Source organism: Lolium perenne, chromosome 6 (genome assembly GCF_019359855.2).
Source record: "Lolium perenne isolate Kyuss_39 chromosome 6, Kyuss_2.0, whole genome shotgun sequence".
NCBI classification, from domain to species: domain Eukaryota; kingdom Viridiplantae; phylum Streptophyta; class Magnoliopsida; order Poales; family Poaceae; genus Lolium; species Lolium perenne.
In genome coordinates, this window is record NC_067249.2 from 120,511,641 (window position 1) to 120,524,421 (window position 12,781).

The window sequence follows — 12,781 nt, forward strand, 5'->3', positions numbered from 1 at the left end:
AAAATTCGGCCCAGGCTACCAAACGCCCCCAGGAGATTCAGGACATTTGATTTGGGGATTTCGAAAACGTTGAAATATGTGCAAATTGTAAAATCATTAAATTTACTAAATTAGGTGTTGTTAGATTAGTATGAATAAGAAAACCCACGATTCTTTAAAAACATAATCAAATCATGGTTAAAATAAATGTAAAGGTAAGATGAAGTCATCATCATGCAATTCGTGACCTTTGTGCATATAAATGTAAAAAAAAGAAATTTAAGTGAATTATAGAATTTAGTTATTTTTTCCTTTGAAACCAAACCAAAGGAAAAAATTATACACTTTTTAATGCTCCATTCTTTTGAAGCAAATGGATGAATAATGCCACAAAAGAAAATTTTCATATTTCTATGTTCTTCCTCCAACATGCTTGTGAATCAAAGAAGCACATAATTAATATCATGGGTCGTACAATTTGCACACAGAGACTGAAGAAAATAGACAAAAACTAAGCCCTCGGGTTTTGCACTTAAGACCTCAAAGTAATACTAAAGAGAGTGAATTCGCTACCCATATGGGTAGCTACGCATGCGTCCATCGCCGTCTGATGTGCACGGAGATTCGTACTAGCTTGGCTTGCCTTTGACCATATCCCACCTCCCATACAGTAAGCCGAATGCCTAATCTGCTACCGCTTTGTAGCATTTTAATTAGTGCTCCCACCCCTACTGCTTTGCCTTTCCCTTTGAACGTGTCGTTGCTGCTCTCAAATTGACCACGACAGTCGTGGATTCCGCCGTCGCTGCTTCCCAATCGAAGTCCCGAACTGCGGCGGGTCGGCGGCCATCAGAGTTCCAGAGGGAGGCGAGGGTGGAGGCGAGCCGGAGTGGGCCATCGCCGGCGGTGAGCGAGAGCACTCGACAGCCACCGACGCTCTTGACCGCTCCTGAGCACGAGCAGCGCCAGCCACCGAGCCGCCTTTGCCCCGTTCACGCATCTCCATCAACGCTTGTGTGCACAACCAGGGAAGAAGAACGGTATAGGACCTGCACATCGAACGAGAGGACCCGGTTTGATTACGAATGGGAGGGAGGTATGGGTCAGAGGCCAAATCAAATTTGACAAGGTATCTCCGCCGAACTACGGCCCGCCGCGCCGCCGTTGAGACCTTGATTTCGCCACCGCTGGTTTCCCCGCCACGGGACGCTGCGACATCTTCTCGTGTGCACGGGATGCGGCCGGCGTTGTGGCCATCTAGGCGCTCGAGAGAGGAGCAATGGAGGTGCAGGGCCCTTTGGAGAGGGGTGATGGAGGTTGCTCGGAAGAGGGACGATGGAGGCACGAGGCGCCGCTGCCGGTCGCGAGGAACATCAAGGGTCTACAGGGGAGCTCCAGGGCTCTGCAACAGATGGGTGGGGAGTTCCTCCCGCTGGATGAGTGTTGGGAGAGTTGGGGAAGAAATGCTTTTTTTTCCTTAGTCAGGAAAGAAATGCTGATTAGCGTTAAGTTTGCCTCTAATGTGTTATAATGACACATGGGGGTGGTAAACGAGGTTTGACCTATTGGGTACATGTCGGAGGGTGAAGGGGTGCGCAGCTACTCTCGTGGGTAACGGGGTTCATCCGTAATACTGAAAGCACGATTAGTCCTGCTCCTTCTCCACCACGACGGATCTAGAGCTCAGCGTAGCCAACCTCGACATCATTGGGACGACACCACTTGGGACGGGTATGCGGGTGCCTACTACACTTTAGTCGGAGGGCCTCCGAGATGGCATGCCATCCTGGAGGTTGTAGAAGACCATCTGTTGTCGGAAGCCGAACTTGTCACCGACACCTAAGGTGGGAGCGGCCGCCAGCCGACCATGAAGAACAATGGTGGGCATTCCATCGTGAGGAAGCTCCTAGGAGAAGCATCGCTGCTCCCTGCTGTAGATCCGACCATCACTAAAAACAACTGGGGCTTCAATGACATTATGGGGCTGACAGTTGAGAAATCCATCACCGAATGTCTTTTTCTGTGACAACGGCGCATTTTCGCGTCACAGGTGGCGTTTTGGGCCGCTCGGCCCCAAAAATCAGTGATGGGCGAGCTCTAAACGTCAACGATTTTATAGAAATGAGCGTCGCTGGAGGTGGGCGGCCCGAACTGCGGAGTCGGCAGGGGGTCATCACAAGAACTGGGCTTTGGGCCGGTGGACACACCTGATCCACACTCTGCACGCTTCTGTTCACGTACTTTTCTATCTGCCCACACAACAGTCCAAGGCCTGCAACACTGGAACCCATATTTGTAAGGGGAGACAGCCACTGTCGCACACATGTACTTGACCTGCAGCACTCGGGTCCGCATGTCAGGTACCGACACGACCCTCCTGCGTGGGGCCACCCATTCCGACAGCCTCTAGGCATGCGAAGTGGACCAAACCTGTTAGTACGACCAACATGGGCTCCACATGTCAGTTGCCATTCCAAAAAAATGCGCACGTGCAAGCACAAGTGGCTGCCTGCCGTCAATTCTGGACGCATGGCCCCGCAGGCGAGCCTGGTGGGACCCTCGTGTGAGAGCTTTTGGTGGGTCTGGCATGCCAGACATCTGTGGGGCCAGCATGTCAGAGCCTGGTGGGTCCCGCCTGCCAGAGTTTGGTGGGCCCAACCTGTCAGAGTATGGACCCAACGTGTCAGAACTTGTGGGGCCCGCATGTCAGAACCTTGTGGGTCCCAGGTTGCATTTTCCGTCAGGCCCACATGTAGCCGTGGGACCTACTGGATTCACTAGGTGTCCCACCTGTTAGTGATGACCCACAAGTATAGGGGATCGCAACAGTCTTCGAGGGAAGTAAAACCCAATTTATTGATTCGACACAAGGGGAGCCAAAGAATATTTGTAAGCCTTAACAGCGGAGTTGTCAATTCGGCTGCACCTGGAAATAGACTTGCTCGCAATAGTTTATCAAGATAGCAGTTTTATAGCGAAGCAGTAGTGAAATATAAGTAGCGAGTGTAATAAAGACAGCGGTAGTGATTATAGTAAACAACAGGATTAAAATACGTAGGCATAGGGATGGATGAACGAGTATTTGCATGGATAAGATAACTCATGTAATAATCAAGACAAGGCATTTGCAGATAATAATAAAACAGTATCCAACTACTAAATAACCATAGGCATGTGTTCCGTATATAGTCGTACGTGCTCGCAATGAGAAACTTGCACAACATCTTTTGTCCTACCAGCCGGTGGCAGCCGGGCCTCTAGGGAAACTACTGGTAATTAAGGTACTCCTTTTAATAGAGTACCGGAGCAAAGCATTAACACTCCGTGAACACATGTGATCCTCATATCACAGCCTTCCCCTCCGGTTATCCCAAATTCTGTCACTTTGTGGCCTCGGGTTCCGGACAGCAATATGTGTATACAACTTGTAGGTAAAATCATAAAACAATGAATATCATCATGAATCAATAACATGTTCAGATCTGAAATCATGGCACTCGGGCCCTAAGTGACAAGCATTAAGCATAACAAGTTGCAACAATATCATAAAAGTACCAACAACGGATACTAGGCACCATGCCCTAACAATCTTATGGCTATTACATGAACAATCTCATCCAATCCCTACCATCCCCTTCAGCCTACAGCGGGAATTTACTCACACATGGATGGGGGAAACATGGATGGTCGATGGAGAGGCGTCGGTGGCGATGATGGCGATGATCTCCTCCAATTCCCCGTCCCGGCAGGGTGCCAGAACGGAGTTTCTGATCCCGAAATAGGGTTTTCGATGGCGGCGTAGTTCTGGATGTCTTCTGGAAAATTGGTCGAACCCCCGTGCGTTTTTAGGTCAAGGGCTTTAAGTAGTCCAGATACTCTATCGATAATTTCTTATGTTCCATGCCACATTATTGATAATATCTACATGTTTTATATACATTTTATGTCATATTTATGCGTTTTCCGGAACTAACCTATTGACGAGATGCCGAAGGGCCAGTTGCTGTTTTCTGCTGTTTTTGGTTTCAGAAATCCTAGTAAGGAAATATTCTCGGAATCGGACGAAATCAACGCCGAAGATCTTAGAATCCCCGGAAGCATCCAGAACACCCGAGAGTCGCCAGAGGGGGGCCACAGGCCCACCAGACCATAGGCTGGCACGGCCAAGGGGGGGCCCGCGCCCCCCTATGGTGTCGTCGCCTCGTTGACCCTCCGACTCCGACTCTCCGCCTATATATTCGTCCCTGACCTAAAAACATTGACCAGTTCGACGAAAACAGAGAAAACCATCCAGAGCCGCCGCCATCGCGAAAGTCCAATTCGGGGGACAGAAGTCTCTGTTCCGGCACCCTGCCGGGACGGGGAATTGCCCCCGGAACCATCTCCACCGCCGTCTCCACCGCCATCTTCACCGCCATCGCTGTCTCCATGATGAGGAGGGAGTAATCCACCCCCGAGGCTGAGGGCTCCGCTGTAGCTATGTGGTTCATCTTTCTCTTTATGTGATCTAGTTGAATATCATCTATGTGCTACTCTAGTGATGTTATTAAAGTAGTCTATTCCTCCTCCATGATGTAATGTTGGCAGTGTGTGCATCATGAAGTACTTGGTTTATGCTATGATTGTGATCTCTTGTAGATTATGAAGTTAACTATTACTATGATGGTATTGATGCGATCTATTCCTCCTTTCATAGTGTGATGGTAGTAGTGTGCATGCTATGTTAGTACTTGGTTTAGTCGTGTTGATCTTTCATGCACTCTAAGGTTATTTAAATATGAACATTGAATTGTGGAGCTTGTTAACTCCGGCATTGAGGGTTCGTGTAATCCTACGCAATGGTGTTCATCATCCAACAAAAGAGTGTAGAGTATGCATTTATCTATTCTGTTATGTGATCAATGTTGAGAGTGTCCACTAGTGAAAGTATGATCCCTAGGCCTTGTTCCTCAATACTGCTATCGCTGCTTGTTTACTGTTTTACTGCGTTACTACTGCTGCGTTACTACTGCTTGTTTACTGTCCTGGGCAAAGCACTTTTCTGGTGCCGTTGCTACTGCTCATACTTATTCATACCACCTGTATTTCACTATCTCTTCGCCGAACTAGTGCACCTATTAGGTGTGTTGGGGACACAAGAGACTTCTTGCTTTGTGGTTGCAGGGTTGCATGAGAGGGATATCTTTGACCTCTTCCTCCCTGAGTTCGATAAACCTTGGGTGATCCACTTAAGGGAAACTTGCTGCTGTTCTACAAACCTCTGCTCTTGGAGGCCCAACACTGTCTACAGGAAAAGGAGGGGGCGTAGACATCAATGACATATCACGATACGAGTAAAGAGTACTTGTCAGGAGACGAGGTTGAACGAGGTATAGAGATACCGATGATCAAACCTCGGACAAGTAAAATATCGCGTGACAAAGGGAATCGGTATCGTATGTGAATGGTTCAGTCGATCACTAAAGTCATCGTTGAATATGTGGGAGCCATTATGGATCTCCAGATCCCTCTATTGGTTATTGGTCGGAGAGAAGTCTCAACCATGTCTACATAGTTCGCGAACCGTAGGGTGACACACTTAATTAAGGTTTGATGTCGTTTAAGTAGATATGGAAATATGGAATGGAGTTCGAAGTTTTGTTCGGAGTCTCGGATGGGATCCAGGACATCACGAGGAGGTCCGGAATGGTCCGGAGAATAAGATTCATATATAGGAAGTCATTTTCTAGGTTTGAAAATGACCGGTATTTTTTCTGGAAGGTTCTAGAAGAGTCCGGAAGAAATCAGCATGGAAGGTGGAGTCCCTTGGCCGGCCAGCCTAAGGGAGGAGGAGTCCCAAGTGGACTCCTCCCCATGGTGGCCGGCCACCCCACCAAAGGAAAGGGGGGAATCCCACTCCCCCTAGGTTTGGTCATATGGAAGGTTTTATGTTGGGGTCTTATTCGGAGACTTTTGACCTAATCTTTGGGGTGTTCCACCTATATAAAGAGAGGAGGGGAGGGGCTGGCCGGCCACTCTTGCCACCACCTTGGCCGCACCCCTTTGAGGGCCGGCGCCCAAGCCCCCTCTCCCAAACCCTAGCTACCTCTCCTCCACATACAACTCCCGCAAACGCTTAGGCGAAGCCCTGCCAGAGTTCTCCACCACCACCGCCACCACGCCGTCGTGCTGTCGGGATTCCGAAGAGGATCTACTATTTCCGCTGCCCACTGGAACGGGGAGGAGGACGTCGTCATCAACACCGAACGTGTGACCGAGTACGGAGGTGCTGCCCGATTGTGGCACCGTCAAGATCTTCTACGCGCTTTTGCAAGCGGCAAGTGATCGTCTACCGCAGCAACGAGAGCCTCCTCTTGTAGGCTTTGGAAATCTTCAAGGGTTAGTCTCGTTCATCCCCTTGTTGCTACCATCTTCTAGATTGCATCTTGGCTTGGATTGCATTCACGCGGTATGAATTTTTTTGTTTTCTATGCTACGAATCCCTTCAGTGGTATCAGAGCCGTGTCTATGCATAGATTGGTTGCACGAGTAGAACACAATTGTTTTGTGGGCGTTGATGCTTTGTTGTCTTTAGTTCGAGTACTTTGCATCTTTGTGGCATGGTGGGATGAAGCGGCTCGGGCTAACTTTACATGACTGCGTTCATGAGACTTGCTCCACGTTCGACATGCAACTTGTATTGCATAAGTGGCTTTGCGAGTGTCTGTCTCTCCCACCATAGTGAAGATTCAATTTACTCTTTCTATTGACAACACTAGTATCACCGTTGTGGTTCATGTTCGTAGGTAGATTGGATCTTACTCGAAAACCCTAAACCACATAAAATATGCAAACCAAATTAGAGACGTCTAACTTGTTTTTGCAGTGTTTGGTGATGTGATATGGCCATGATGCGATGATGAATATGTATGAGATGATCATTATTGTATTGTGGCAACCGGCAGGAGCCTTATGGTTGTCTTTAAATTTCATGTTGAGTAGTATTTCAAAGTAGTTGTAATAGTTGCTACATGAGGTGAACAACCATGAAGACGGCGCCATGGACCTTGACGCTACGACGACGATGATGGAGATCATGCCCGTTGATGATGGAGATCATGTCCGTGCTTTGGAGATGAAGATCGAAGGCGCAAAGACTAAAGGGCCATATCATATCACATATGAATTGCATGTGATGTTAATCCTTTATGCATCTTATTTTGCTTAGAACGCGACGGTAGCATTATAAGATGATCCCTCACATTAATATCAAGATAATAAAGTGTTCTCCCCTCGTATGCACCGTTGATATAGTTCGTCGTTTCGAATCATCTCGTGATGATCGGATGTGTTAGACTCAACGATTACATACAACGGGTGTAAGCCATGTTGCACACGCGGAATACTTGGGTTTGCTTGACGAGCCTAGCATGTACAGACATGGCCTCGGAACACAGGAAACCGAAAGGTTGAACACGAGTCATATGGATGATATGATCAACATGTTGATGTTCACCATTGAAGCTACATCGTCTCACGTGATGATCGGTTTTGGTGTAGTGGATTTGGATCGTGTACCACTTAACAACTATGAGGGATGTTGTATTAAGTGGGAGTTCATTAGTAATTAGATTAAAACATGAACTAATTATCATAAACATAGTCTGAGTAGTATTTTGAATTAATTTGTAGTATTGGCATCCGTTTTCTACCAAGCGCTAGTCTTGTAATTGAGATAGAAATACTGTTAAATCTGACAAGAAACTTTACGGACTAGTACCGTATTGTTAAAGAATCAAGAAATGATTAAGTCCTATTGCAAACTTTTAGTAAACCTCACATTGTTGATTCAAAGAGCTATGGTTTCAATTAGTACCTAAAGTCATCTTGTCTCCTTGAAACTTGAAGTTCAAATCTGTTTGAAAAGTAAGGAGCCGAAAATTTTGTTTTCAGAAATAAGCTTGGTATGAGATATATGTGATATCTAAGACCTTGTTGCAAGGTGATAGAATATAATTTGGTGAGACTACATAAACTCATAAGTTTTATGGGAATGTATGAATGTTGAAGACGCCAGGCGTCCCAATCCTCCAACTATTGGGGCACTAACGATATTCGCATATCCATGAAGTGATCATCCTTAGTATGCACCGTTGCTAAGACTCGTAGTTTCGAAGCATCACGTGATGATCGGGTGTTATAGATTCTATGTGTGCATACAATGGGTGCAAGCCAGATTTGCACATACGAATAATGAGATTAAACTTTACGAGCCTAGCATGTACATACATGGTCTCGAAAAGTCGTCATGATATGATGGATAAAATTATGAGTGAAATTGTTCATCATATTAAAAGGTTACTAATAGTGAAATCCGGAACACTTGTCATATGATGATAAACTTCAAAGTAAGAACCTCAAGGTTATTGGTATTTGACCAACAAACCTAGAAGTTATTGATGTTGAAGTGTTTTTCTGAATAATGAGGAAAGCTAAAAGAGAAACTACAAAAGATTATTGGCAGAAAGAAAGAAAAGACTAGAAAGTCTAGCTCAGGTGTATATAAATGATATACATGTTATGGATATATTCCTTGTTTGGTCACATAATGAAATTCTTGGGTATTTGTACTAGGTTGGTTGGTATGAGATGTCATACAATACAACGCAATACAAGAATACGATGGCCTAAATGACTAATAAGGAATATGGTAATAATGCACGTCTGGAACATAATAAAGTGTTATCATGTTTGTCGTTGGCATTCTACCTAGCCCTTAGAATTTATAATAAAGAACTTAATAGTTGTTATTTTGCTCTGGTCAAATGAAAACAATGAGTTGTTCAAATTATGGCATTACTCCATGTACGATGGATAAGTTATTATAAATCTTAATGGTGAAACACACACACATAATACTGACGCTAAAATGCCATAAGGCAAATAATTTGAATTCCACTTATTTTTGGAACCGCCATTTAGGTCATGTTAGAAAGGAACGCATGAAGGAACTCCATGCAAATGGATTTTTGGAGTCATTTGATTTTTGAATCGTTTGACGCTTGCAAATCTTTTCTAAAAGAGAATGACTAAAATACCGTTCATAGGCCAAGAGTTGAACGGGCAACTAACTTAGTGGAAACATACATGATGATGTATATGGTTCACTAGGCATAGTTGTGTGCGGAAGATTCTTCTACTTCATGAAAACTTCCAACAATGAATTGAGTATATATATGTGGATATATTCGATAAGGAAGAAGTTTGAAACATTTGAATGGATTCAAATAAATTTCAGCATGAAGTGAAAATCATCGTAATAGAAAAGTCAAATATCTATGAATGGATCATGGTGGAAATATTTGAATTACGAGTTTTTACCGAACATCTAAGAGAGTCATGAAATTATTCTACAACTCACGTTTCTTGGAGTATTATAGTGATGATGGAGTATCCAAGAGATGTATCTAAACCTTGTTGGATCAATGATGAGATAAAATATTGATGCCATTATATTTTTGTGGATTATGCTTTAGAGACTACCGCTTTTACACTGAATAGAGCATCATCATGATCCGTTGAAATGACACCATACGAGTTATGGCATGGGTATGAACCCTGATAGTCCTTTCTTAAAATTTTGATATGCATAGCATAAGTAAATAAGTTTACAACCAAAATCGGATGAATGTCTTTGTTGGTTATCCCAGAGATTTGATTGGGAATTCTTCCCACGAGACAAAACAAAAGTGTTTGTCAATGTTTCTTATTTCCGAGAAATTGTTTCTAGCGAAGTATTTGAGTGGGAGGACAATAGAACTTGATAAGGTTTATGAACCTGAGCATAATGATCAGAGTAGCGCAGCATCAGAATTGGTTCCGGAAGCGGTCACGACGATCATGGCTCCCATGTCTACAAAATGTTATAGCCATGGAGATCGAAGTACATATTGAACCTTGTAGGTATGGTTTACTTTGTGATCAAATAAATGATTTGTGGACAAAGGATTGATTTTGAACAATGATAAACCAACTACAAACAAAGAAGTTATGATGGGCCCTGGCTCCGTTAATATGGCTATACGCCATGAAATCCAAGATAGATGAATACTTTTTGAAAGTAAATGGATCTATAAATTTGATGGACTTGGATGAAATATCCTTGAAGAAGCTCGACTTGTCGAAAAGTTGTTTACGACAAAGTTCAAAGAGTTGAATACGATAAGATTAGATCTTCCGTAGCAATTCTTATAGTCTATGTGGATTATTCTAGTAATCACTACATATTTCTTTTATGAGATATGCTAGAAGGATGGCAAAATACATTACTTATCAGAAGTGTGTATTAAAGGTGTATACAAGATACAACCAAGAGTTTTGCTGGTCCGTGGAATACTAGATAGGTATACAAACTTCAACTGGATGAAGTGAGTATCGCGGAGTTGGAATCTTCACCGGATGAAATAGTCAAAGAGTTTTTGATTTCATCAGAGATGATGAAGAGGCTTGCATTTGCAAGAAATTAAGTGGGAGCGCTGAGACATATTTATAATACTTTATGTAGATGACATATAGTTGGTTATAAATAATGTAATTATATACTTGATTATAAAAGGTTTCATTGAGAATTAACTTCAATGAAAGGATATGGACTGAAACAAATTTAGTGTCAAGATCTATGAAGATAGATTGAAACACATAATAAGTTTAAGTCAAAATACATAGAATGGATATTGAAGTAGTTCAATATAGAAATATTAAGAAAATGTTCTTGTCATGTGAAGGTTTAACAAGACTTGAGTATATCTAACACTCAGTGAGTAAAAACACATGAGTGATTTTAGATCACGAATAATATGTACAAAAATCAGATGTCCTATGCTCTAAAAAGTTAGGAGCATATACCAGAATGATTCATGTGATGATCATTGGACAAATAGTAAGAATATCCCTGTGTGCTTTAGAAGAACCAAGGATACATATATATTTTTATATGGGGTAATGACAAACAAATCGCTGTAAGGTGTTGCACCAATATTTGTTTGGTCACATATAAAAAAATGAAATTCAAAATCTCAATTAGACTAAGTGTTGTTTAAAAGGTAGCACAATGCTAGATTTAGAAGAGTTCTAAATATTGTGACGGATTCTACAAACGAAGGCATAGTATGTCATTGTTTTGACAATGACTGAGGATGTTTAAGTCGAAGAGTTCTTGGAGAATTTGGTGTAGTTCCGATAGTGTCAGAACTTTGAAGCTATATTGTGTATGACAATATTAGTGACATATTTTCAAACCGCGCAATTAAGGTTCCACCAGAGGACTGAACATATAAGAATAATGCCGACTCATTTGGAAAATGAGTGATGCGTTGAGACGCAAATGAATTGCAAAATAAATACGTTTCTGAGCGTGTCAGATCCGTTGACTAAAAACCTCTCCCGTGAGCAATACATGATAAAGCACCGGAAGGCCAAGGTGTTATATCTTTACAAATGTAAACTAGATTATTGACTCTAGTGCAAGTGGGAGACTGTTGGAGATATGCCCAAGAGGCAATAATAAAATGATTATTATAATATATCTTTGAGTTTATGATAATGTTTACATACCATGCTATAATTGTATTAACCGAAACATTCATACATGTGTGTTATGTGAACAACAAGGGAGTCCCTAGTAAACCTCTTGTATAACTAGCTTGCTGATTAATAGATGATCATCGTTTCATGATCATGAACATTGGATGTTATTAATAACAAGGTTACGTCATTATGTGAGTGATATAATGGACACACCCAATTAAGCATAGCATAAGATCACGTCATTAAGTTATTTGCTATAAGCTTTCGATACATAGTTACCTAGTCCTTTCGACCATGAGATCATGTAAATCACTTATACCGGAAGGGTACTTTGATTACATCAAACGCCACTGCGTAAATGGGTGGTTATAAAGATGGGATTAAGTATCCAGAAAATTATGACTTGAGGCATATGGATCAACAGTGGGATTTGTCCATCCCGATGACGGATAGATATACTCTGGGCCCTCTCGGTGGAATGTCGTCTAATTAGCTTGCAAGCATATGAATGGTTCATAAGAGATGACATATCACGATACGAGTAAAGAGTACTTGTCAGGAGACGAGGTTGAACGAGGTATAGAGATACCGATGATCAAACCTCGGACAAGTAAAATATCGCGTGACAAAGGGAATCGGTATCGTATGTGAATGGTTCAGTCGATCACTAAAGTCATCGTTGAATATGTGGGAGCCATTATGGATCTCCATATCCCGCTATTGGTTATTGGTCGGAGAGAAGTCTCAACCATGTCTACATAGTTCACGAACCGTAGGGTGACACACTTAATTAAGGTTTGATGTCGTTTAAGTAGATATGGAAATATGGAATGGAGTTCGAAGTTTTGTTCGGAGTCTCGGATGGGATCCAGGACATCACGAGGAGGTCCGGAATGGTCCGGAGAATAAGATTCATATAAAGGAAGTCATTTTCTAGGTTTGAAAATGATCTGGTATTTTTTCTGTAAGGTTCTAGAAGGTTCTAGAAGAGTCCGGAAGAAATTAGCATGGAAGGTGGAGTCCCAGAGGGACTCCACCCACCTTGGCCGGCCAGCCTAAGGGAGGAGGAGTCCCAAGTGGACTCCTCCCCATGGTGGCCGGCCACCCCAGCAAAGGAAAGGGGGGAATCCCACTCCCCCTAGGTTTGGTCATATGGAAGGTTTATGTTGGGGTCTTATTCGGAAACTTTTGACCTAATCTTTGGGGTGTTCCACCTATATAAAGAGAGGAGGGGAGG